Source organism: Cebus imitator, unplaced genomic scaffold, assembly GCF_001604975.1.
Source record: "Cebus imitator isolate Cc_AM_T3 unplaced genomic scaffold, Cebus_imitator-1.0 Scaffold794, whole genome shotgun sequence".
Lineage (NCBI taxonomy): Eukaryota > Metazoa > Chordata > Mammalia > Primates > Cebidae > Cebus > Cebus imitator.
The window spans coordinates 296,572-320,289 of NW_016108109.1; the positions used below are offsets into that span (position 1 = coordinate 296,572).

At 40.7% G+C, this 23,718-nt stretch overlaps 1 pseudogene; it reads right to left on the bottom strand.

The window, feature by feature from the left end:
* Nucleotides 1-11,113: 11,113 nt before the first annotated feature.
* On the bottom strand, nt 11,114-23,234 carry LOC108297361 (annotated as a pseudogene).
* Nucleotides 23,235-23,718: the final 484 nt, after the last annotated feature.

The window sequence follows — 23,718 nt, forward strand, 5'->3', positions numbered from 1 at the left end:
CAATGCACAGGACGGTCCTCATAACAAAGTGTTATCTAGCTCATGATATCAACAGCGGTAGGGATGTGAAATCTAAACTAAAAATAGATTTTGAAAAAACCATCTCAATTTTATACTTCTACAATAATACATATCAATATAATCAATATAGAAACATATTCTGAGATTCTCAATCATTTAAGAATTAAAAGAGTCTTAAGGACCAAAGAAAACACAAATAATTTGCTTGGATATTTTAGCAGGCCCAATACAGCTCATGATATCTAGAGCTGTGACTTAAAGAGTTTGATAGCTTGAAAAGTAATTAGCCAGAATCACAAGACAGGTTTTTAAAAAGCTCACCTTTGCTGGATGTGATAATATATATCCAAGACCACACTGTGGAAGGAAAAACCTTCATAACAATAGAGGTTATCATTTGTTAGGCCTAAAGACATTTTATAAAAAGGGTGCAGAGGAAACTCTCCTAAGCAGTCCTGAAATTAAAATCTTCTGGTTCAGAACAGTACCATAAGGGCACTTTCTTGTTTTCATTTCTTGCCTTTTAGCAAAAATATGAGAACCAAAATGCAAGGAAATACTGTTAGAAGACGTATTTCTGTTGATGATTATATATATAAATAATAAAATATTTAACTGTTATATTTTCTTCTATTCACAAAACCTTACATCAAATGCAATTTATTTTATGTGTTTATTTATTCTTTGACTTAGAGTCTCGCTCTGTTGCCCAGAGTGATCTTGGCTCACCACAACCTCCACCTACCAGGTTCAAGCAATTCTCATGCCTCAGTCTCCCAAGTAGTTGAGACTATAGGTTTGTGCCACTACACCTGGCTAATCTTTGTATTTGTAGTAGGGACGGGGTTTTGCCATAATGGTCACGTTGGTCTTAAATTCCTGGCCTCAAGTAATCTGCCTGCCTCAGCCTCCCAAAGTGCTGGGATACAGGCTTGAGCCATCACACCCAGCCTCATACATTCTACGTCTATGTGTACATAGGTTTACATTTCAGCCACACAGTAATGGTTTCTTTTTTAAGATGTTAGGTCCTGCATTTTAGTTCAGTTCACTATCTCCTACCCACCCATTTTATAAATTATTTCCCAAAAAATGCATAACAAAAGTGCTTTATAACAAATAATTTCAAATTGCTTTTGCATAATTATTAGAAAATATGTTAGTAAACAAAAGCTCACATGACATCAATGATAGGTAGAGCAATCCTAAAATAAGCAGTGCTACCAGGCAGTGTAACATAACACAGTGTAATATGAATGGCAGGTATCTTCAATTAGTTTAACTGAAATATTTATGAACAGATACAACTCTTCAGATATACGTAACTGTACTCCTAAGTTACCAACTGATGCTGTGTATCAGAAAACAAGAGGTTTTCCTAGATAAGTTATGTGCTTCCATTTGCCCTCAGCACCTAGAATGAGGCTCAAAATAACTGAGGGAAGGCAAATCTCATTTTAGCAATAGGTCTATACAATATTAGCACTTTTTAAAAAGCCTGTAACATTTTGTTTGTTACATAGGTATACATGTGCCACGGTGGTTTGCTGTACCTATCAACGTATCATCGAGGTTTCAAATCCCACATTCATTAGGTATTTGTCCTAATGTTCTCCATCCTCTTACCCCCACCCCACAACCGGCCCCAGTGTGTAATGTTCCCCTCCCTGTGTCCACATGTTCTCATTGTTTAACTCCCACTTATGAGTGAGAACATGCGGTGTGTGCTTTTTGTTCCTATATTAGTTTGCTGAGAATGATGGCTTCCAGCTTCTTAGGCTTTACTTTCTTATCTTTAAACAAGATGCTGCTGTCAGGTGGGGGAAGAACAAAGGGGCACCAATGGCAACAAACACCCTTACACAGGCAAGGTCTGGCATTTTAACATGCAATCTTTATATTACACGTTAAAAGTCTACATTGACATTTCATGTCTTTTCAAAGTTTTGACCATGAACCATCCCTACCTTTCTTTTAGAACAAGGAAGTAAATAAAGTCTGGTAAGTCACCAGAATAAATCTAGAGACACGTTTTGTGTTAAAGTAAGAATTTTAAAGTAATCAGAGCCTCATGGGTAAACTCCTTTGGGGGAAAAAAACAATGGATTTGTCTGCAGCCCTGGCCATGACATTTCATACCTTTCAGAATTATTTTAAGCACCCTCCATTTTCTTTCCTTTTGTGTTCAAATTACAGTTAGAAAGAAATAAGCACCTATCAAGGTGACTTAAAGCAACCCATTAAGAATACCCTATCATCTCTCCCATGGCAACCTTCATTCTAATTTCAAAGTAGAAATCCCCAAATAGTTCAGTATGAATTGTCCTGAGATTTAGCTACTTTAACAAAGGACTATTAGGCACTTACCTGGTTCCTTCACTTAGGTACCATCTGGATAGATATACAAAAAGAATGGGATGGGTACTGGAAAGTTGGGATATTCGAGTTTTTATTGAAAAAGGAAGAGAATATTCCAAAGAAGCTTCAACAAAGTCCCACAGAATAATAAACAGAGCTACAGACAAGAAGAGCTATAAATAAATGGTCCGAGGCCAGCCTGAGAGAATGAGATGAGGGAGCAAGAACTGGGCAATTGGGAGGGGAGGAGAAAAGAAACTGCCTGGACTCTGTGGAGAAAGACTAAGAGGTGGGAATGGGAAGTCAGGGCAGAGCCAGCCTTTGTTTCTGACCAGGCCTGGAAAAGCTGACTACAGGCAAAAAGGAGCCTGAGGTGGGCGATACCCCCTAGGGGACCTCGGGGACAGCAGCAGCAAGAGGCGTGGCCAGGGCAGATGCCACTGTCACCTCCTTACCTTCAGGTATCTCCTGGTCACAGATCTGGTGCACATGAAGGCCATCACCAGCTTCAAAAGTCAGTTCGGCAGGCTCTGCAGCAGCTGCGGCCTCACAGATTTCTGACTCAGCAGGACATCCTGACCCCTGGTGTTGGTCCAACTCGGGGCTGACCCTGGGGCGCACAAAACAGAACAGAATGTTCCCCATGGGGCGCCTCTACTCCTGTCTGCCGCCACCTGTGCCTCTGCTCACAGCGTTGGCCACACACTCCCGCTGCCCTAGGCGAGACTATGCTGCACTTGCAGAGATGGTCTTGCCGCTGCTCGCCTGCCCGCACCCTGCCGCCTCGCCTGAGTTGACTTGTCTGGGAGGGTGAAGAATAGCAGGCTAATTTAATAGGTTGTGAATCCAACAAGCGCTGAGAGACACAACAACTGCCTATAGAGAGAGTACAGAATGAGCTTCTCCTCCTCCTGTAGTAACCTACAGACTGAAGCCCATTGGCCCAGGTGGAAGCCCAGGCATGTGACTCACAATGCCCTGCCCCACACCTCACAATGCCCCACCCTGGCTGCCCGCCCCTCCCCCGCTGCCTGGGTGCCCCACCCTGTGGCTTATGATGCGGCTGCTCTCCTGGCCCCTCCTGCAGTGCCAGTTGAACTAAGGTTCTCATTCATCACCATGTTCCTGAGCTTTTTAGTTCTAAGAAAAGCACAGGGTGGTCTGTTACTGGAAGCCATCTTCCACTATGACTTCTGTACATAGTCTCAGTAAGCAGAGTGGGTCCCATTAGCAACAAGTTGAACTTTTATTTGCTGACTGAATGTAGATACACCTGAACTATTCACTGCTTTTGGAACAAAATACTCCTCTCCTGTCTTCCAATGAGCGGTAGTTTTTGTCTGCAACTTGACCACAGCAATCCCTGGGGCCCTAGCTCTTCTCACTAAAGAGTTATGGCTGTGTGTCTTGAATGACACCTTGGGACCTATCCTGCCTCCACCTCCTTCTCCATAAATAGAAACGTAATTTGTCCCTTCAAGCTCTGAAATGCTGAAACTTACCAACTGCCTATTTTCCCCTCTGTTTCTTCCTTCCATGGCAGCAACTTTCAGATTTTCTCTCTTTTACTAACAAAGTACTAAGCATAATTTTGTTATACAAAATCAAGAGCTGTAAAGTAGATTACCACCGTCCTAACTCAATAAAAATAAATACTCAACATCTGGCAAGCAGTATATGCCTGACACTGTTCCAAGTAGGCTATGCTCACTTAACCCTCAAAAACAATCTCACAGATTTCAGAGAAGACATTGAGATGGAGAAGGTAAGTTATCTCCCCAATGGCCACATGACTGCTCAGGCTGGGGCCATTATTTGATCCCAGTAGTATGAATTCCGTAATTCCTCAAGTATGATTATCAGAAAATGTATTGTTCCATTTTCAGACTACTATAAAGTAATACCTGAGGTTGGGTAATTTAGAAAGGAAAGAAGTTCAATTGACTCACATTCCACATGACTGTGGAGGCCAAAGGGAAACTGACATAGCAGAAGGGGAAGCAGTTACTTCTTACATGGCGGCAGGCCACAGAGTGTGAGCATGTGAAGGAGCCACTGTCAAACGTGTAAAACCATCAGATCTCATGAGAACTCACTAGCTATCACAAGAACAGCATGGGGGAAACTGCCCCCATGATCCAATTACCTCCCACTGAGTCCCTCCCTCACCACACAGGGATTATGGGGATTACAATTCAAGATGAGATTTGGGTGGGGACATGGCCAAACCATTCAGAAAGTATAGGTAGAGGTCAAGCTTGGAAGGGAAGTGACACTATAGATCAGCATATTTTTTTAAAAAAACATCTTTTTTTTTAAAATGTGGATTTTAAAATGCCTCCTCTTCATTCAACACTGATGAAGTCCCTTCTACATGTGGGACACTGTATGTATGAAACAGTCCCAAATCTCAATGAGTGTAGGCAGATACACAAACAAAGGCTTAAGAAGTTCAGTTTTCTGAGATCACATTACTGGACACTGTATGAACCTAAGACACAAACCCACCTCTATTTGACCCCAAATTTGAAGCTGGGGTGGTTTTAATTTTATTCTGAAAATTTGAGTCATTGAACCATACAAAGGTGAGGACTGTTTGTCAGATGTGTGTGCAGTGGTCTGTCTAAGAAGGAAGGACTGAAGGAAACAACAAGGCCAATCAAGAGACTACCTAAAGGAAGAGTAATGCTAAAGGCAGTGGCAGTGACAAAAGTGGAGGAAAAAACTTTGTGATTATTTGGGAGACAGAATGGGAAGTGCTTGGTCATGAGATGTGAAAGTGGGGAAGTGGAGGGAAAAACGGGGCTGCTCAGGCTCTGCTGGGGAAGACTGGGTATAGAGTTGTACCTTTCTCGTGGCAGAGAATGTAGGAAGAGAAATAGGTAAGGAGGAAAAGATCGTTTTTTACTCTCAGTGTCACATTAAAATAAAACTCTCTGGTCAAAGTTGAATTTAAATCTCTGTAGGCTAAGACCATTTGTGACATCCCAACACATGTTTTCAAAAATAACACATGTAGTAAATCAAACCATTAAGAGTAACTGGGGAAATTTCCTAAAATTGACATGCTAAGAATATCACCATTTTTAAAATTACTTTTATGGAGTAACTCTGAATCTATGGTTATAGCAAATGAGGAATCTTACATAAAATAAAGCTAAGATTTTAAATTTAAAATTTGATTGTCCTCAGAGAATAGAGAAAGCAACTGAAGCTGTGGGCGTGGAAGTGATTGTCTTGAGAAGTTGTATATTGTAAGGAGAAATTGAAAGAAAGAAAACCTGGAGAATAGGGTGATTTACAAGACATTAAGTAAAGCTTGCAAAAAAAGTGAGCACCCGGAGTCAAAATTGGCTGCGCCTGTGAGTCATTAGAAAGGAGATGATGCCTAATTTCATTTCTGAAACAGCAGCACCTAGCACAGTGCCTGGTCAATAGCTACTCAGTAAGTATTATCCCAATGCACAGAGTCAAATTTTGCTAGGAAGGCAGGAAAGTTACAAATTGGCTGTGGCAACTTAAGTGATTGGACTTGTGCAAGGGAGTGAATATGGATGTCAGGCAGGGGGTAAAGTAGTGAACTGGAGGTGAGAAAACAATGACACAAACTTAAGGCTTCTCTTCCCAAGTATTCGGCTGAGAATAGAGATGTAGTAGTAGTTGAAGGGAGATGCGTGGTAAAGAAAGCCTTTTATTCCAAGATTCAACAAATGTGTGAGAATAATTATATGTTAAACAGGAAGAGTCAACAGACAAAACACATTTTTGAGGTTAGAAGAGAAGGAAGAACAAATTCCCAAGGGCCCCCAAAAGGCACAGATGCATGCAATCTGGATCAGGAAGAGATTAGCTTTGGCATCCTACAAAAGCAAGAAGGGAGAAAGGGCCGTGTGACTCCAAAGATATTTCTGGTACAGGAAAGGTTTAGGAAGAGATCTTTTGATGACTTTTATCTTAACAGAGTTAAAAAAAAAAAAAAAAAAAAAAAAAACCATGGGAGAAAATGGATATTATATATAGAAAAGTCTATACTTCTTGATACACATAACAATCAAAAAAAAGCTTGATACACTAACAGATTCCCTAAATGTGGGTAACTTCAAAAGCAACTTAAGCAAAAATCACGGAGTCCAATTATAAATAAGTATATCTAGAAAGTGAAAAATGGGCTTAATTTTTCCCACAAAGAGTTAAGAGAAATAACAACAATTTTAGGGGAAGGGGAAAAAATAATTGAGAAGAAAATTATATACAATCGTAAAATGTATGAATATTTTCAAACTCTAATATAAATAATTACAAAAAGGACCAGAAGAATCATCATAAGAAGCAAAGGGTCATTTTAAAAACATGGGGAGAAATGATTCCTATTTAATTTAATTCCATTGAAAATATTTCAGTAAAGTTGAGGACAAGAATAGGTGATATGTTGAAATGCAAGAAATCACAGTGGAAGGAAAAAGAATCCAAGAAAGCTCAGTTTTAGTAACCAACATCAAGTACAATCCTCAGGACTTAGTGGCTACAATCTGTATTAATAGTGTCTGAAGACTTAGAGATGTCATTAGATACCACTGTGAATGATTCTTGTAGACTTGAGATGGTGTCTATTTAAAGTTACAAAATAGTGCCTGCATTTAACAACACACTCAAAAACAGATATCCATGACTTTAAAAATGGAAGAATTTTGAACTTTCTATACAGGAAAATATTGGAAAGCACTGCTATGAAAAAAGATTTTAAAACATTTTTATTGAAGGCAATATTGAAGTAAGCTAAGAAAAAATCCTATCCTCCCATGCCATGGCAAGTCTGAGAAAGCAAAGAGAAACAAATTAGAGTACGGTCATTTGAATTAATCAGGAGTTTGAGTCTTTGAAATGAGCTGAGACCTTGTTTATTTTTGACTCCAGAGTAAACTAATTAATACATCCATTCATTCAATACCCATTTAATACCTGAGCCCTTAGCAAACATGGCACACACTGTGTGTAAGCGCTGGGATATTGCTTGGATCAACATAAACAAGGTTCTTAGTGATGTGAAATTTATCTCCCAGTAAGGGAGTTAACACCCAACCCTGCAAATTCAAGGGTCCACACATGGCCAAGATCATGTCAGGGTGCACAGAACCGCTCCCCTCCCCCCGATCTGCAGACAAATGTGCCCTACCTTCTGGCCCTCTACCAGCAACTGGAGACCCTGGAAATTTCCAGACACACAACAGTGTTCTAAACTGCAGGCTGCTGCCCCATCCTATGGCAGAGTAGACCTTTTCTCCACCAGACTTGCCTTGTTATCCTGTTGAATGAAATGTCTTTTTTACACAGAAACAGAGCACAGAAACTAGTGTTCTTTGGCCCTGATCCCATCACACAGTTTGTAAGTACACACCAATCCCAAACAAATAACACAAAATTGAGGCCTTGGGCCCTGGAGTGTGCCCATTGGCTCTGCTTTCAGAAAACATCAAGGTACTTTTGGCAAGTCTGCAGACTTTATGCAGAAAAACAAAAACAAAAACATAAACAAGTGATGAGGGCAAACATGTGTGCGCACACACACGAACACACACACCCCATAGTGACTAACAGAATCTCCCTCCAGGGGATTTGCAGAGATGGGGGCAGAAAACATCCCAGGGGCCTTTCACAGCTACTTCCCTGAGCCCCTTTTCAGACTGTGCCCTCTAGACCTGTCTCAGCCCAAGCACCCCTGATATGCAGGAGCTAGCTTCCTTACCTGAAATTCAACATCAAGAAACAATCTCTTTTACTTAAAACTGATAGGACTGTCCTCAAGCAACAACTTTGTTGGCAGGGGTGAATTGGGGAGTTTCTTAAAATCTGAGGCCTCTGCCTACCACCTAGAAAACCTGAAAATTTCCACCTATGCCACAAAGTCGAAATCACTGGCCACTCCCCCCAGTGTATGGCAGATTAGATAGACCATCTCTCCATCTCATACCATGAAAAGGACACAACCAGTATTTATATGACTCCTAATAAAACACCACTACCTGGGAAGAAGCTTTTCTGAAAAATAAAAAATCAAAATTAAATCTTATCCAGCTGCTGGATGTTTTGTCCATCAGGAAATTAGAACCATGTGGCTATTTAAATATATCTTGAAATTAAATAAAATTTAAAGTTTAGTTCTCCCACCTCACTAGCCAAATGTAAACTGCTCAGTAGCCCCAAGTAGCCACAACCCACAACTCCAATATACATTCCGTTCATCACAGAATTTCTATCAGTATTTCTCCATACCCATTCACAGGAATTACAGGAGGGCCTGAGAAACTGCAGAGGGATGCAAAGCAATCCACAAAATCCAGAAGACAAGAAACTCTACAGACCAATGACGTGGTTTCTTAAATAAAATGTAACCAAAAAAGAAATGGGAAGATTGTTGAGTAAAAATTTTTTAAGGTAGACTGAAAAACAGTAATGAAAATAAGGTATAAGAAAACTACCATGCTTATGGAAGTATGGAGGAGGAAACCAGGAAGAAAAGGAAAGAGTCAACACAAGCGGCGGGACCACACCTCCTTCTACAGGGAGGAAGAGGACTAAGGCTGGTGTCACAATCAAGCAGCAAAGCTTGATTTCCTAGCCTGAGTGCTGAGTACAGGGGTATTGACCTTCTGGCAACCCATTAAGTTAAACAATTGTTTTTATGTGGTTTTCTATATCTGTATTAAATTTCACCATAAAAAAATGGTTAAATAAAATCTCATGAAGAGCTTTAAGTGTTACCTGGAAAATTACAATAGACAGGATGAGAGCAATTGGGCCTCTGTGAGAAGTGACAGCTCAGCCAAACAGAATTGACAAAAAAGAAGGCAGCCTTTGGAAGATCAGAACATTCCAGAAGAAAACATACAGAAAGGCGTTAGTGTGGTGGATCACTATTATCCCAGCACTCTTGGGAGGGCAAGCCAGGGAGATCACCCTAGCCCAGAGTTTGAGACTGGCTCAACATGGTGAAACATTGTTTCTACAAAAAATGCAAAAAGTAGCCAGGCCTGGTGGCTCGTGCCTATAGTCCCAGCTACTCTGACGGCTGAGGTGGGAAGATCCATTGAGCCCAGGAGGTCCAGGTTGCATTGGGCCGTACACTCGTGCCACTGCACTCCAGCCTGGACTGCAGAGCAAGACCGTGTCTCAAAAAAAGAAGAGAGAGAAAGAGAAAAGGCCTAAGAGGAGGGAAATCTGTGTGGAGCTTGAGTACTGAATGAATTCCAGTGTGACTACAAAGTGGTGAGCTGCGGAAGAACATTTACAGGTATCACAAATTTCTGTATGCTTTCAAATGGCAGAATCTATAAATGTTAACTCGGGGATGCTACGTATATCCTAGTGATAAGACACAAAATACATCAGATGTATAGAAATTTACGTGTGATGCTTCAAAATAAAGATTTGCACTACTGTTCACACTGGAAGCCAAACCTGTCCTCCATGGTCTACCTAAACTCAGAACGTGTTATTGTTTAGGATGCATAAAGTGCCCACTACAGTATCTGGGAGGATGGCCTGTCATCCTATAAAAATAAGAAGCCAACAACAGGTAAGCAATATGGACGTCAGATAATCTTATTCTAGAACAGTTCTCTAATAAATCAAACCTACCACCCGGCCTTACCTCCTCAATATCCCAGTCATGGGGCGCCTCCACAAGAAATCTGGAGCAGTCCAAAGAGTCGGCTTTGTGCTCACACTCTGTCAGGCTGACTGACACCAAACAACCCTCCAAGTTTTTCTCAGGTATCATTATCGTCTTCATTATCTTCTGTCACTAAAGAGAGCGCCATGGCAGAAAAGTGAGAACAAAAACTACAGCCCTAGAGGACTCATTGTTTTCAACCACTTAGGCCATGAGTCTTCAAACTCAGGAACTGAGGGCCTCTGTCTGTGGTGGGTATGGCGATGGCCACATATGAGTCAGGCACTGAGAGGGCAGGTCAGCCACAGGTGAAGTGCTGCCGGCACGGCAGCAGCTAAGCAGTCAAGAAGGACTGCAAATATTAGGGGTCGAAGAGGGAAGGGACATTTAAAGGCAGAGCTTTAGATTATTAAAGAAGAGCTCTAAAGAGTGTGGAGCCTCTTATCACTGAGAGTATCTAGACAAAACCTGAATGAAAATCAGAAAACAACAGTCCTCCCAATTCAGTGTCCGAGCCCAAATGTCTCACCACGTGGCCTTGATCTCATCATGCAGTAACCAGGGAGCACAGAATGAAGCTCACCAATATATATTTATTTCTGCATTAATTCTAACACAAAGAACGTATAGGTATGTTTAATAAAGCATAAAATCAGAGGACAAGGGCAAAGGGGAGAACAAAATGTGTTATATGGGGTTCTCATTCTCAGAAAGAACAAAACAAAAATTTTACGGGCAGAAATATTTTTCTGTCACCAAATTCTACAAAAATTTCTCATGAAAGACTTTTAATAACATGATACAATGGACAGTACTTACATTGAATTTTACAGCATACCCGTAAGTGTACTTAACAAGACCAATGTGTGGTCCTCGAAAGCTGATGATTAAAGACATCTGCCAAACAGGAAATGTGACGACCAACAATTATGGACGTCAACAATACCAACCCAATCCTCCAACCAATTCCCTCATCTTCTTTTCAGAAAATAATCAGAGAAACTAAAATGTTTCCAGCTCTAATTCAAGAATTCAGAATTCTTGAATCATTCCATAAAAAAGCTTTCAAAGGTTTGGAGCTGCTGCTGCTGCCTCAGAAAGGCCTCAGCTGCCTTTCTGGAAAGGTCTTCCTTCCACCTGAGGGCACCTAAAATGACCAATGCCAACCTCCAGTTAGAGTTGTTTATGTGTCTCCCCTCCCTCGAGATCCATTCAAAATGCAGCATTTCAACAGTTAACAAAATCACAAAATCAACAGACCCCCAAAAGTAGACATTCCTTTGGATACCATTTCAAGAGTCAAGTTCATAGCAGCAACCAGCTAAATTCAAGCTTACCTGAGGCTTCTGTGGAATCATTCTTCTCTTCCTTGATATCTTCTTCCTCTTTAACTAAATCTTCTACATCACTGGTCTCATCAATTGTTTCTTGATCCCCGTTTCTGACCACTGCCCAGTTGAGAAGGCTTTGAAAGCTTTTTCCTAAAAGCATCTTCATTTTCCGAGTCCTCTTCCTCTGCAATGAGTGAGGAGCTTTCTTCAGATTCATCTTCAGATGCAAATGCCTCTTCAGCTATGCAATGCCCAGAATCGGAACCAGTGAGAACTGCTTTCTTCATCAGCAAAGACTTCTCCAGATTCACAGGGTCACTCCGGGGATTAGCTGGTGACAGCTCTGCTTTACTACCTTCTCCAACAGCCTTTGATCCTGAAATGTCCCTCTCTCATACAATGCAGTCCTCTTCTTCACTGCTTTCATCAGCTTCCTCTGCTTCCCCTTCTCCTAGTGAGCTCCTCTCAAGGTCATCGTCACTGTCAGCAAATGCTGGCAAATCTGCTTCACTGTCTATTTCCAACTCCTCAAGTTTCCCTCGTTTGACACCCTTAGCAGTCATATACTGATCAGTCATCTCAGCATTTTCCTCCTCTCCTGCTTCCTCATCACTAGAGCCGTTTTCCAATCCGTCATCTGCAGACATTTCATCATCTTCTTCATCATCACTATCGCCAGATCCATCTTCATCTGCAAAAGTGGATTTCTGACGCATTCAATGTTTTCAGGTCCATTTGTTTTTCTTCCTTTGGCATCAACAGTCTATATTATTACCAAGGAAATGCAAAAGAATTCAATTTGTACATTAATCAGAGAATCTAGAAATGACAATATGGTCAACGAAAATACAAAGAAATAGAAAATGTCAAAGAATTATTTAAGATGACATAGCAGAGATAAAAATTGATCTGATAAACGCTGGAAGAGTTAATAGGCAAACTCAGGCATGGTTCCCTAATACCACACTTCAAAAGAGCATAGAGAGAGAAAGGAATAACCCTTTAAAAGAATAAGTAAATCTATTTTTAGAAAAAAATTGCTCAAAGAGGAAATTAGTGTTTGGTAGATCTTTTGGAAAGCTCATCAATGTCTAAGCTAAAAACACATGATCCTTAAGAGAAATGGCTGAATCCAGGCCCAAAGTAGAAGGAGGACAAAATGAGCCTGGATCCTCTTGTTCTGTCAGAAAGTAAGAAACGCTCAAAAACTAACAGAGACAGTTGACAGGAAATAGGAGACAGGCTGAAGGTTCCGACTGCCAAATCTGGGACAGCACAGTCATCAGAAAGAATAGTGATAGTGATGGAGAATAACCCATGGAATAAAACGCAAGTGCATTTGTCAGCGGTGATACCGAAATAAAGGGGAGAAGTGAAACCTGTTTGTTAAAAATGCCAGCTAACGAAAGTAGGAGGAGTGACAGAGGAAGAACATCCATTTTAAGTCATCAGGGCCTTAACTGATAAAGAAGAATCATCAAGAAGCTAAAATCACGGGATGAAAGACAACTGCATGAAGCACAATATATAAAATTATAAAAACATAAATTAGTAAAAACTAAAAATCATACCGTAAGACATGGGTAAGTGAGAATACAGCAATAATAGGCAAGGCTAATCCAAGGATTTTGGGAGGTCAAGGTGGGAGGATTCCTTGGGCCCAGGAGTTCTAGACCAGCCTGGGCCACATAGTGAGATCTCATCTCTAGAAAACAATGAAAAAATTTAGCCAGGAGTGGTGGAAAGGATACAGGAGACAGGCTGAAAGCTCCTGCACTACTGTAGTCCCAGCTACTTGGGGGGCTGAGGCGGGAGGATCACTTGAGCCGGGGAGTTCAAGGCTGCAGTGAGCCATGATCATGCCATTCATTGCACTCCAGCCTGGGAGACAAAGTGAGACCTTGTCTCAAAAACAAACAAACAAAAAGAATACAGCAATAATAACAAAATGATGACTACATACAGACTGTATAGAAAGAGGCGCATAAACCAACTTCTCCTTCTCATTTAAACAGCACTTTTTCTGTTGTTCAGGAAGACAAAAGGGGCTGGGAGAAAACTGATGTCACTCATGGCAAAATCTCCTACCCCTAGAAGACAAGACCCTTTTAAAAAGTTAGCTTCAGCTCACAAAAAGTCAGTATCTACTGTTGACCGTGGAAGTAAAAATGATCCACAGTCCAAGGGCTTAAACCATAACACTAAAGAAGGGCACTGTGCCACACTGGAACAGTGCCCCTCTAGCTACAAGACAAGAGGTCAGAGAAGAGGGATTCGATAACACCCTTGCAGGCCTACACATACCGGGGTTACTTTTAAAACCTCCAGCAAGGCCATCTTCCCTTGTTTGGATATTTTCCAGTTTTCTTGAGAAATGAAGCCATCCCAAAAATCCTATATGAAATTCTAGCATGTTCTAACAAGACAATATCTGGCATGTGAATCTGGCTTTTATTTTTCAAGTGTGCTTCTCTTAACCATAAAGTGATACCTTCCGATCATAGTTGATGTTTGTTCATATATCCTCTGGGTTTGTCAAATCTTCCACCCTAGAAAAATAAATTCAGTCATACAGCAGAAATGAGTATCAAAAGTTCCTATACCTCCTTTCATGTGTCAATGACTCACCACACTCTTGTCTGCTAAGCACGTCATTTAGAAAACTAGAAAATACAGAAATAAGGAAGCACCATTCACCATCCACCAGAGGAAAAGGGGCAGACACACAACTGTATCTCTAGGCTGAAAGTGACATTCATTCTGTAAGACTCAGACAGGCAGATGAGGTCCACCGGGGGTCGGGGAAGGGTGAAAAACGTATTTAGAAAATCCCTTTCTGGAAGAGGGCGATCCTGTACTCTGGGATTTTTACTGTGATATGGATTCTGGCAGGTGGAAAAAGGGCATTCCAGGCTAAGAAAACCACGTGAGGAAGAGCACAAAGGTAGGAAACTGAAGGAATGCACGAAGAACTCAAGCACTCAGGCACAAGGCAGGATCACTGAAAACAGGCTGAACGTTGGATGGGCCACATCCTGTAGGCTTCAGTGCTTGCAAGTCCTCCCATTTTCCTTAACATCTCATAATTAATTTACTCCCAAAGGCACAGCATCTTGGAGCAATAAGTAGACATTTTCCATCAACTACACTTCTACCCCTACTATTCAAATAGGCACAAAATAAATCCTATCGCTGTTCTTTATCTAGCCTTTTTAGCTTTGAAATACATGGCCCATAAAGAAAAAGTTTATAGTCCCGTTTTCCCTGTCTGCCAGGATATAAGAGTGAGAAGTTTGCCATGTGTGAGGCCTAAACTTCGTAACTGTAGTAAAACAGCCCAGATTGTGGATTTCTTGGTTTTGATATTCTCCATGCACCACTCCAGAAAGGTAGAACAGCTTGGCACCCTAGACAGTAAGGGAAAATTAAAAATTAAATTTCAATTAAATTCTTGTCAATACTGCAGCAACATGAAACCTCTAAACAAGAAGCAATCCTAAGAAGAGAGACTTCCAGCAAAGTCCTGAGGCTTCCAGAGCCTTGCTGGCTTCTTTCAGGACTTATTAGAACCCCACAGAGGCAGACTGCTCTGCAGCCAAGCAGAGGCATCCGTCTAAGAATGGTGAGGAGAAGGAGGTGAGGCCTCTGAGCACAAAAATGGTTCTGTGGCTGATGACCCACAGCAGTATGGAAAGGAAGGGGCAGTGCCTGGTCCTGGAACTGCGAGAAACTTCTGATATAATCTTTTAAGTCCTGACCCCAAAACAGCCAGACACTGCCAGGTGTAGCCAGTACAGAGACAAATGTGATACACCAAGAGGCCCAGAATAATCACTCTTTTGAGGGAAATCTTCCAGAAACTGTGAACACACAAAGGAAATTCAGGAGGTGAATCCTATAGAGATGCTTACTAATGTCTCTTCGGTCTTTCTTTCTTTGTTCAGACAGAGTCTCACTCTGTCACCAAGGCTGCAGTGCAGTGGCATGATCTCAGCTGACTGCACCCTCTCCCTTCCAGGTTCAAGCAATTCTCATGTCTCAGTCCACCAAGTAGTTGGGATTATTGGCGCATGCCACCACACCGGCTAATTTTTGCATTTTTACTAGAGATAGGTTTGGCCATGTTGCCCTGAGTCAGAAACTCCTGGCCTCAAGTGAACTGCCCGCCTCTGCCTCCCAAAGTGCTGGGATTACAGGCGTGAGCCACTGCACCTGAAATCTTCAGTCTATTTTTAAAGGATTATACTGTTAGTATCCAACAATTATTTATCTTCCTACTGGGTAAACTTCTTTCCAGAACCTGTGTTTTAATTGCTTCTTTGTCTTTTTCAGTTGCTTATTATGCTTGAAGGAGTCGAGATGGGTAAGAACTCCCATAATTTTAGGGAAGTCGTGTACTTGACAGATGTTTAGAAACTCAAACGTTTCCATTTCAAACCCAAAGCTGGCATCTATAAGCATCAGTACCTAAAAGCAGAATACATCATTTCTCAAAGAAACTACCAAAACACACCACCTACACTAGGGGTTGGCAATGGCCCATGGGCCAAATCCAGCCCATTACCTGTTTTTGTAATTAAACTTTTATTGGAACATAGCCATGTAATTCATTTACATATTGTCTATGGCTGCCTGTGCACTCCAACTGCAGAGCTAAGTCGCTGCAAGAGATATGATCTACAAAGCCAAAAATATTTACTATCTGGCCCTTGACAGAAAAGTCCCACTCCAGACTAAATCAAATGACTAACAGGTATCACCCAGACAGAGAATCCACCCTCTGACTTGCTCTAAAAGGCAACCATAAGACAATGGCCACTAGGATATAAACTTCCATTTTAAGAATTTCAATGTATGAGAAGTAACTCAGAAAAGACTGGGTCTAACCTGGACCTTACCTAAGAAATCCTAAAAAAATAAAGTTTTTTGTAAGACATTTTTAGGCCAAATAACAGGTCTCTGACATGCAAAGCATGGCAAGAAAATGATAATCAATGAAGTATATTAAATATGTACAAAAATCCAACCTCTTGTTTCAATCTCCTCATAGAAAAAAAAATTTGTTTTTTGCTGGGAAGGTTGCAGTGGAAAACTCTATCTTATATGTTAATTTGTATAATTTAATTGCTCAGAAATTTTTTTGAATTAAATAAAAAAACAGTAACATTATGATGAATGGTAGTCTATAAGAATATATAAGCAGATAAGACCAATATTCAAAGTTTAAGACATTTCAAAGATGTAAAATAATTTCAAAATTGATTCCTGGAAACTTCTAATTTTAATATTAAAGACATATCTGTTCTTATCTTTCCATAGATAAAAAAAAAAAACAAAAAAAAAAAAAAAAAAAAAACCAAAAAACAGGAAACAGAAATATCCATCTTTGATTAAACTAGGAAACATTCAAAATCCGAAATCACAGAATGTATGAAGGTGGGCTTGTGAGCAAGCACAATTGTCACTGCAGACTGAGGCAGCAAGCAGAGCCTTCCAGCAACACTAGACCAGCTCAAAGGAAAGGTGGAATATCTTCACACCACATCTGATGCCACAGAGTGCCAAGGGGCAAGCAGCTGGCTGTAGGGTCAGGAAGAACTAAGGGCAAACAGTCCCTCAGCTGCCAATCTTTGTCATCTAATCCAGCGTTACACGCCTAATCCACACACGTACCTACGCACCTAAATCTACATATTGTGTGTGCCTCTGCATACTCAGGAGGCTTTGACAACCAGAGCAAAGCAATTAACATAAGCTAGGCTAAATAAATTATGGTGCATTCATAGAATGGATTAAAAAGGAGGCAGAACTACAGTATTTACTAATTATAAACCTCCAAGATATATTACATGAAAAAAGCAAAGCACAGAATGGTGTAAAATAAGCTACCATTTGTGTTTCTAAAGGGTGATATGTCTTTATATGCATCTGGAAAGACATGCTCTGCAGGGATCTGAGAGACCAGCAGTTAGAGCAGGGAAAAAGAAGATGCACAGTCTGTGTACCCTGCATTAAAGTTAAAGCACTTAACCAAATATGTGTCTTCCTTTTGAAAATCTTAAAATGATTTACATAATAGGCATTTCTCTTAATGATGGTTAAGAGACTGAGAAGGGTAAGAGGGAGGGAGGAACAAAGAGGGAAAAGTTAACGGGTACAAAAATACAGTTAAATAGAATAAATTCTCGTGTCCAAGAGCCCAATAGGGTGACTATAATTTATTATATAATTCAGAATAACTAAAAGAATGAAATTGAAATGTTCCTTATGTACAACTATTATGTATCCATAATAATTTAAAACAATGTAACGGCATCTCTTAAAATGTATGTCTTCAAATTAGAAACTTGCCACATTTTAAATAAAAGAGACACAAATGACTTCTATGAACTATTTAAATCATTTCAAGTACATAAGATTTAGTAAGCTTACACTACATTAATAATAACACTTATTTTTACTAATAGTAGCATTACATGTTCAAAATTTGAATGTTATTTACCTTCCTAACATTACAATGGCACAACTTTAAAATCTGTATTACTTTTTATTTTAGGAGTCTTCCTGGGCCAAATTATACAATCTGTAGCTCTTTGTCACAAAATGGCTGTCTAGAAAAAACTAAAAATGAAAAAACCAAGGTATTTGTCACCCCACACTTCCTATTCAATATGGCTTGTTTTTTTTCTCTAATTGATATTTTATTTTTGCTAATTTAAAAGATAGTTAATAGAATATCAGAAACAGTGAACATTACCATTTCCATAAACACAAGCGCATGTACATTTTCCTTACAATGAGTACTGTCTGGACTTTCTATTGATAAACTCTGACCACTTCTTCAGGGCAATTCACGTACTTACTTTAGCATTATCGCAATTCACGTACTTACTCTAGCAATATCATTAAGGATGAAAGTTCTGGAACCATCAGGAACAAGAGTCCCACCTTCACACAAGTTACTTAACTGCACAGAGGCTCTACTTCATCTTATGTAAACTACAGATAATATCAACTCACCTCAAGGGTGTATCAAGGGTTTGTGTAAGCTAAATTTGTAGAAAGCAGTTGGCACAGTGCCAGGAAGGATCCAAGAAGAAATGGTACTTACTATGATATACTTTGAATGTATACAGGTATACGTATGCATGTTAATGAGTTCTTATTAGCTGTGTTCGTTAAAGGTTTTCTCCATCCTGTGATTTGCTTTTAGATTCTGGAATATATTTCATTGTGCACACTACATTTTAATTATTAATGTAAGTCACATCTACTGTATCCCTGATGATGATCATGATTCCTTTAATAATCATAAAACACTCTTCCCTTCAACACGGGGTAAATAACCTATCACATGCTGTAAGTCTGCATCAGCACCCAGGGCTGCCCCTGCTCACTTACCAGATCTGCTACTTTAGCCAGATCAATCATCATGTTAACGTCACACCCACATTCAATAATGGTGAGTCTGCGTTTTTTACCTATAAGTGAAAAGATTAAAATTTTACTTTAAAAAGTCTCTGAAAAAACTCTAACCATCAACTCTAATTTTCATTTTTTTAAAAATTGCATCTAGTAAAATACCATATGCATTTACAGGAATGTACCAGAAGTTCATTTTTATAGGCAAAAACTGATAACATAAAATAAATTCCATCCTGTTTTACTTGCCGTGTTCTAAATTTAAATGATGTCAAAAGTCTACCCAGGTGAATAAAAGTGGTCAGAGAAAGTCCTGACTGGACAGATTCCATGATAACCATGATCCTGCTGTTCAGCTGCAGGCCAATGTCTTCGCCTCTAACAAAACTTCCTGTATTCCTACTATAGTGAAAAACATCCTCAAACATAATGCAACGGAATATTCATAACAATAATTATTTCTGAATTAAGGTAAAAGGAAAATGGTCAAGAAAATATGGGTTGGGCACAGTGGCTCATGCCTGTAGTCTCAGCACCTTGGGAGGCCAATGCAGGTGGATCCCTTGAGCCCAGGAGTTTTGAGACCAGCCTGGGCCACATGAGGAAACCCCATCACTACAGGGGGGAAAAAAAAAGGGAAGAAAAATCAGCCAGGCATGGTGGCGTACACTACTCAGGAGGCAGGACTGCTTGAGCCTAGGTGGTTGAAGCTGCAACGAGCTGTAATCACACCACTGCACTCCAGCCTGTGCCACAGAGTAGGACTCAGTCTCAAAAAAAGAAAAAGAAAATATGGATGCTCCAAAGATAAAGAAAAGCCCAAATCCAACTATATTATTGCAATAACAAGAGATTTCAGATTGTACATTGCCATTCTACCACTGGAAGCTTGTTTCATTTTCCCTCAAACTTGGAAAGGTCACCATCAGCCACTGCAGACAAATTCTCATAGGAAAAAGAGAAAACTCTCACTTTCACCAGAATGTGGCTCCATAAGGTCAAGCATGTGTGCCTGGCACACAGGAAGTGCATGCTATCTGTTAAATGGTGTCTTCCTGGTGACCAGGCCTTCCAGGCTCTTCCAAGAAACATACTTGGCAAAGCCAGAGCATAGTCAGGATAAGATATGTATCACATCCTTATCTCTGGGAACTTACCCTTTTCTGAAGCCATAGCCAACTTAGTAAAAGCATAAGAGAGGTAACATGATATGACAATATTTAACATGTTCCACTCAAGAAAACAACAAATACATGCATGTCCCTCACATGACAACAGCCACACCAACTGTGTCTGTGGCAGCATCTCCTACCTGACATGATCGTCACAGGGCCTCGGATCTCAGTCAACTTCTGCCGGGTGAAGTTCCAAATGAGGCACTGTATCAAAGTGCTCCTTCCAACTTTTGGAGGCCCCATCACCACCACCACTATTGGTGGGGGCTCTACTGGAGTTCCATCAACCACTGGAATAGGATGCTTCTTTGTCTTCAAATCCTGAGTCCTATTCATGAAAAAAAAAATAGTAAACTTACTTTCAAAATAGAATAAAATGTATCAACCTTATAAGTATACCTTTTTTAGTTTATTTACAGAGAGCACTTTAGTATATTAATTAGAGAGTATAACAGACAATATATAAATACATTAACTTTTCAATTATTAGCTTGTTAATTTCTGGTCCCCATCCAAATAATTGCTGTTCAATAAAATGTAACAAGATGACATCAACAGTATAGAGAATTGAAAATTAAACACTCCTTAAATCTGACTGTTTTATGAGTGATTTTAATAGTTTTTAAAAAACCGAAAGGTAACTACCAAGGCAGTGCATCATAACGGATAAGAGTAGAAGCTCTAGGGTTAAATTTGACTCTCCTACTTACTGGTTATATGATTGGAGGTAACTTGTTTTCTTGACCTCAGTTTTCTTATCCATAAAATGAGGGCAAGAATGATTCCTACTCTGGTAAGGCTGCTGGAAGCATTTAGTTGAAAAATGTTTAAAGTACGCTGCTAAGCATATCACAAGGACTCAATAAATAAAGCTATATTAGTATTAAATATTGTAATTTTTGTATTTTATATTATAACTATGTAAAACATATGCAGAGGGAAAAAGCATACTTAATATCACAGAAACAGTTTAAAGTTTAGGAACAAACTCTGTGAATTCTTTTATCTTGAGCAAGAAACGCCAACCAGTGTGCAGACACTGGAAGCAAGGCAGCTTCTATGGGAAAGGTTTCCCATGTTTTCCTGAAAGCCACACAGCATGCATCTCTGTGTTCTCTGGAGCTGGACTAGACTTGTGCATCCAAATGTCACCAGTGAGAGGCTCCTACTATTTAAAAAGAATCAATAGAAGAACCACCAGACTGCAACTAAACATACCTGTGAAAGGATTCAGCCATCGCACAGTAGACTGAACTGCAAAAGCTTTGGGATTTCTCTTCCAGGCATCTTATTCTCCTAGTTGGAGATCCTGCAGATGCTGCTGCTTTTTCTTTTCAGCTTTGGGCCCACTGTTTTTCTTTCTGTGTTTCTTCTGGTCCTTAGCCCTCATAGAGGCTATTTACCAGTAACGAGTAACTTTAACCTACATGGAAGAAGGTTGGGGTAAGGACGTGAAAGAAGCATTTTACAATCCAGGCAATACCCAGGGAAAAACAGTAAATTTCATTTATTTCTTTATGAAGAGATAATGTATTTGTTCACTGAAAAAGAGTAGAAACCACTTAACCATCCCCAATTTCATTGCTCTCTGTTATGCTATAAATTCGATGAGTTACCTCTGCTAAGATTATGTTTCATGGCTACTTTTTATGCATCTTAAGTGTTAACATCAGCAATATCTACTTCCTCAAGTATAGAAATATTCTATGTCTGTACTTTTTAGCCATTTAGCCATTAGCCACATGTGGTTACTTAAAATGTACTTAGGACAACTAAAAAAAATGAATTTTTAATTAAGTTCATTCTAACTCTAAATTGTCACTTGTGGCTACCATACTGGACAGCTCAGACTTAGACATCAACTGGACTAATGAAGTGATTTCCTAACTAAAACTTAAATTTCAATAAAAAATGTAAAACATTTTTATGAACCTCCAACATGATCACAGTATTACTTTTAGTACCTGTTGACTCTGTAAAAACTCCTAAATTACAACTCACCTACATACATTTGAAAAATAACAGTATCTGTATGTGTGAGAAATGACTGGTTCTAGATGATGCCTGGAGACCCCATGGACTTACAGAGACCCTTGTAGTAATTACTGAGCTACCTGGCAATCTGTGGCCTATAAATTGGTAGTCACTGAATTAGTGAGTTTTTTAAGGAAATCGTAGTACATAAAATCTGACTGCTTGATTTTTAAAAAGTGGGGCAGGGTGCCATTTCATTCAATTAAGGTACTGCATTAATTCCGTTTAATAAATATTTATGTCTAACTATGATGTGCTAGGTAGGCACTGTGCCAGTAAATGGATACAGCTATGATCTGACTTGCAGAGGGAAATCCAACCGGGTATCTTCTGTGCCATGCAATAAGGGCTACATTGGAAGGCTGCACTGGAGCACGGAGGTGAGTCAGCGCTTCCCACAGGCACACACACCAGTGGAAAAAGAAAGTCTTTTTTTTTTTTTTTTGATTTTTTTTTTTTTATGAGACAGAGTCTTGCTCTGTCTTGAGGCTGGAGTGCCATGGCGTGAGCTCGGCTCACTACAACCTCCGCACCCCGGGTTCAAGCGATTCTCCTGCCTCAGCCTCCCGAGTAGCTGGGACTACAGGCTCGCGCCAACACGCCCAATTAATTTTTTTGTATTTTAAGTGGAGACGAGTTTCACCAAGTTGGCCAGGATGGTCTTGGTCTGTTGACCTCGTGATCTACCCCGCTTGGCCTCCCAAAGTGCTGGGATTACAGGCATGAGCCACCCACGCCCGGCCCAGAAAGTCTTTACGTATCATCAGAATGTCAAGGAACACTGGCCGGGAGTTAGGGGAGCTGGGCGCTAGGAAGCTTTGAAACGGAATAGCTGTGTGATTTCAGAGATTGTTTCTTCTCTCCTGTATTTTAGTTCCGAATTTGTGTTAATGTTTCTCTTCCTGTCTTCCTTCTTGGTGGGAAAAGCACAATTTGGGGTCAACAGATCCAGCTAAGGTCTAAGTCGTCTGCCGGGACCCGGTCTTGAGAAAACGACTTTCCCTGCCACCTTCCCTCCGTTTCCGGTCACTCTCCCAACGACCCCAGACACTTCCCGCAGATGCGAAGGAACAAAGATAACAGGGATGACCGGGGAACGACCTTCCCACCCGCATGATTCTCAGTCCTGCCAGCGCTCCAGACCTAGAGTCCCACCGTCACCTACCACAGACTGCGGCCCTGAACCGGCTCACAATTTGAACTGCTCACGTCCGTACGGAAACCACCGGAAACGGAAATTCACAGTTCAGTTGACTCGCTGGAGGGAAACAAGAAGGAAGAAAAAAGAGAGGCCGGGGAACGACTTTCAGAGGAGAAACGGAAAAAAGACTCGCGAACAGCTGAGTGTGGGCGTAGGTGCAGTCCTCAAAGGGCGTTCCACAGGTCGGCGTTTCTACCGATTCCGCCCCAACCCGCCTTCGGAATCCGAGGTCTCAACTCCCGCGGTAGGACTCCCCAGCAGCTTGCCACGCCTCGCCCGAGTCCTCTCCGAAGGCAAGGGCGTGAGACCTGGCGCTGGTTACTTGGTGCGGCATAAAGGAAGGAGACACGTTTGATCCTGGCCGCCCCGGACTCACCGTGCCGGAGTCACCGAGCCCGGGAGTCCACTTCCTCCTCTTTAGAGGTGACAGATGAGGGGCATCTCGCGTTCTGGGGTGCCCTAAAGCCTTGTTTTGGCCGGGCGCGGTGGCTCAGCCTGTAATCCCAA